This window comes from Colobus angolensis, unplaced genomic scaffold (assembly GCF_000951035.1).
Source record: "Colobus angolensis palliatus isolate OR3802 unplaced genomic scaffold, Cang.pa_1.0 Scaffold183, whole genome shotgun sequence".
NCBI lineage: Eukaryota > Metazoa > Chordata > Mammalia > Primates > Cercopithecidae > Colobus > Colobus angolensis.
Window position 1 is genome coordinate 771101 of NW_012114966.1, and position 4743 is coordinate 775843.

The following is a 4743-nucleotide window of genomic DNA, read 5'->3' on the forward strand; positions in this document are numbered from 1 at the left end:
ATGGCATGGAATTCAATTAGGGATCTGATTATGAGGCAGAACTTTTAGAATGAGTCTATTTCTTTGAAATCTTTTTGTTATGTAGAGTTTTTCATTTTGGGTAACTGCATTTTATTCGAGAGTTTTCAGAAGTTACAAGAATTTAAGACTATTTTTTGTTGTTTTAATCGTGAAAAAATTGAGAGAGCTGGAATTTGCTTAGTCATTGTTTTGAAATACAACCTCAAATAATATGTTCACATACACATTATTTTCCCTTCAAGTTTAATTGCACACTGGGCTCATTCATATTTTCTGAGTGTTCTGACTGTGCATCCTCTAACCAAAGCAGTTTTTATATGATTGAGAATATTGTTATAGAGGTAAATGCATGATATTAATAAAAATAATTGCTTGTTATCTGGTTAGTTTGGTTTCTAAGATATCTAATTTAGGTTTCTTTTTTTAAAACCTATAATCTTTTCATTCTACTTTTCTGGCAAACATTGCAGAGAATTTTTCCTGTACTGAGGGTTGTTTTTTTTTCCATAATTACGTGTGAACCATATATATGCTAGTAGATGTTGTTTTATTTAAATATATTCAAAACCTTGTTTGGATTAAGATGTATATATCCAGCTCATGCTCCTTTCTTGTCTGAGAACTTCTCTATACTACCTAAGAGAGGCGATCACTAGTGTGATGCTTATTCCATTGCAGGCCTTTTTCTTACACGCCCCCCCCATATATTTTTTTAAGAGGTGGGGTCTTGCCATGTCACATGGGCTAGTCTTGAACTCCTGGGCTCTAGTGATCCTATCACATCAGCTTCCCAAAGTATTGGGATTATAGGCAAGAGCCCTGATCACTTTTTATTGGTCCTGTGATAGATTCCTAATTTAAGCTGGAATAGCTACATTCTCCAAACCCCTAAATTTGTGATTGAGATATAGTTCATCTACTTTTTCCTCTTGAATAAATGTTGAACATGTGCTGAGGTAGCTATGTTTATAAGTTTCTAGATAGAGAGAAAAAGAGGGAGAGAAAATGGAAGGAAAGTAAAAGTGGAAAGGAATTAGGGTGGAGAAGGCAGAAGCCTAGAAAACAGTAGAGATTAAAATAGCTACTTAGTTCTAGACCCGTCCACCTAAGTTCAGTTCCTCCTAAGTCTCCAATGTCGTATTGCCCTTGGGTTCTACAGTAAGACTCCATTGCTAATAGTAAAATTCCTTTGTTTAACCTATCTTGAAGTGGGATTTCTTGAAATCAGAAGAGACTTGAAAGGTATGTACAACCTTGAGTACTCAATTAGACTACCTACCATGAAACCCTAGTCTTTTATTGTATGCCTCTAATGTTAACTTAATGAATGAAATACAGGATGTACAAGCCTAGAGATAACAAATCTATACTAGAGGCTTATGTAACAAAATTTAAATTTGTAAATAATTTATGAGGTCTTTCAACAGATAAACACTACAAAGGGCTTTATGAAATGACTCATTAACTTAACTCTCCCTCCATTATTTTATATATCCCAGGATTACTTTTAAATAATACTTTTAGTTTAAATAACAATAATAACACTAAAATTGTTAAGTTTTGGGTTTCTGTAACTTTTCTCAGGATCATCATACCTTCCTTAGCAGACTCTTTTTTTTAAAAATTACTTGTTAGGCTCAGTGTGAACAAAATTATTTTTGTCATGTAATGTAAAATCTTCTTGCTCCATAAATAATCCCAATTTATAGATCATATGGATTGACTTATGATTTCAGTTATAGTAATAAACATTTAATTAATATACCCTATTGCTAGAAAACCTTATGAAAAAATTTAAGTTTCTGCCAAGCCTAGGAGCTAAGATCTTAGAAAGGAGAAACTATCCAAGAGAAGAAAGATGGGAATGAAAAACTAACTTTGATCCATTAGGTTACTGACATAGGTACAAGCTTCTATCCAATTAATATTAAAAAATGCGTAGACATTCAGGACACATTTTCTTCACATAATAGTGAATTCGGATCCATGACCAGTATATTTCTATAAGGAAAATTGTCCATCAAATTTTGACTGTGACTGGCAAGTTCTCATATTTTGAAAGTTTAATCAAATGTGTTTGTATAGAAGAAAACATTCTAAAGTAGAATGTTGATTTGAGCTATTTATACCTTAAGAGAAACCAATATAAACCACAATTCTTACACTTGGCTCATCCTTAGTTTTCTCAGTTAGCTAGGTAATTAGAATGCCAGAACACGTAATAGTGTCTATTATTTAAACATTGTGAGCAAAACATTGGTTAAAGTTGGCACAGTTGGGAAGACCCCCAAGTCTCCTCCCCAAAAATGTTTTCTCTTTCCTTAGAAGTAAGAATTTCAGTTCCATGCTAGGGTTTCAGGATTCCAATGAATCCACAACAGATATATGATTGCTTACTAAAAATGAGTTGAGATCTTCTCCAATTGGGAATATGCTTAAGGTGCTATTTCAGGTGAACTTAACATATTTTCTTCTGCATTTTACTCTTTACTTTAACTTCAGCTTTTATATCTATGATCTTAGCTGTCTCCCTCTTAAAGGTTTCAGTGACTCTTAGTTTCAACATACGTGTATCTCATTATTAACAATAGATGGTGATGCTCTTTACAAATTATTTTAGATACTGTAACAATTCAACATAGCAAGCTCACAGTCCTTAGACAATATTCACAAATAAGTTATCCACAACTCCTTAAGCTACCTATTGAGTTTGCATAATAAACCAGCTTTAGCTAGTATATCACTTAAGTTCATACCCCTGAAATGTTAGAATGAATCTCTTCATCTACTGTGCTAGCAGTCATTAGACCCATCAAAGAGAAGAGGCTTTCTTAACAGAAAATTGCGTTGTGGCAAGGATTGATTCCCAGAGCAGATTGCCTACCGACCCAACATAGGCATCCAGACCCTGAATGCTGTTGGTGTTGGAGAAATGGAGGCTGAAAAGGAGCATTTTCCTAGAATAAGGCAAGTGCTGCTTCTCTTTGTTATGCTGTCTCAGACTTGTGCGGAGTGGAATGTTTATACTGTAGCAGAAGAAACAGAAAGCGGTTCTTTTGCGGCCAATGTAGCAAAGGACCTAGGGCTAGAAGTAAGAGAAATATCCCGGCGGAGGGCTTGGGTCATTTTTAACAATAACAAAAAAATATTTTCAGCTAAACCTTCAGACTGGAGACCTGCAAGTAAATGAGAAACTGAATCAGGAAGAATCGTGTGACCTCACTGAGCCTTGTGTGCTGCAATTTCAAGTGTTACTGGAAGAACCTTTGGAGGTATATAGGTTTAAACTTTTGGTCAGTAACATAAATGACAATTCCCCTGTATTCCTAGAAGTAGAAATTATTTTGAAAATCATGGAAAATACTCCTCCAGGAACTGTGTTTCCTCTGAAAAATACACAAGATTTGGATGTGGGCATCAATAACACTCACAACTACACCACCAACCCCAACTCCCATGTCCACGTTCTCACCCAAAATGGTAGTGAAGGCAGAAAATACCCAGAGCTGGTTCTGGACAAAGCCCTGGATCGGGAGGAGCAGGCTGAGTTCAGGTTAACTCTCATGGCAGTAAATGGCAGGGCTTCTCCCAGAACTGGGACTGCTCTGGTCCTCGTTGAAACCTTGGACATCAATGGCAACGTGCTTGAGTGTGTTCAGCCACTCTATCAAGTGCAGATATCAGAAAACAGCCCCTTGGAATCCCTTGTTGCCACTGTTTCCGCTAGAGATTTAGACATGGAAATTAATGGTGAAATATTCTACTCACTTTTTATGGTGGTGAAGAGATTTCTAAGACTTTTGCACTTAATGAACGAACGGGAGAAATTAAAATGATCAGAAAATTAGATTTTGAAAAATTGTGTCATATGAGGTGGATATTAAAGCCTGTGATGGGGCAGGTCTTTATGGAAAATGTGCCGTCATAATACAGGTGGTAGATATAAACGATAACGCTCCACAACTGACCATGGCTTCATTCACAAGCCCCATCCGCGAAAATTCTCCCGAGATGTGGTAGCTCTTTTCAGCATTCCAGACCGAGATTCTGGGGAAAATGGAGGAATAGTCTGTTCAATTCAAAATGATGTTCCGTTCATGCTGAAACCTTCCGTTGAGAATTTCTACTGGCTATTAACAGAAGGACCACTGGACAGAGAGTTTAGAGCCGAGTACAACTCACCATCACAGCCTTGAACTAGGGAACGCCTAGGCTGAAAACCGAGTACAGTGTAACCGTGCTGGTCTCCTACGTCAATGACAACGCTCCCGCCTTCACCCAAACCTCCTACACTCTGTTCGTCCGCGAGAACAACAGCCCCGCCCTGCACATTGGCAGCGTCAGCGCCACAGACACTTGGGCACCAACGCCCAGGTCACCTACTCGCTGCTGCCGCCACCGAACCCGCACCTGCCCCTCGCCTCCCTGATCTCCATCAACACAGAAAACGGCCACCTGTTCGCCCTCCGATCGCTGGATTACGAGGCTCTGCAGGGGTTCGAGTTCCCCGTGGATGCCACAGACCGCGGGTCCCCGGAGCTGATGAGCGAGGCGCTGGTGCAGGTGCTGGTGCTGGACGCCAACGACAACTCGCCCTTCGTGCTGTACCCGCTGCAGAACGGCTCCACGCCCTGCACCGAGCTGGTGCCCCGGGCGGCCGAGCCAGGTTACCTGGTGACCAAGGTGGTGGCGGTGGACGGCGACTCGGGCCAGGACGCCTGG

General features: G+C 39.5%; 1 pseudogene across 1 annotated transcript in view; it reads left to right on the forward strand.

Annotated features, from left to right (window-relative positions):
* The first annotated feature begins 2953 nt into the window (after window positions 1-2953).
* The window catches only part of LOC105510148, an 11551-nt pseudogene continuing 9761 nt past the window's right edge, over window positions 2954-4743 (forward strand). The window contains exon 1 of the transcript XR_001001529.1: window positions 2954-4737. The product of XR_001001529.1 is annotated as a protocadherin beta-15-like (transcript). The remainder of the gene's footprint in view (window positions 4738-4743) is intronic.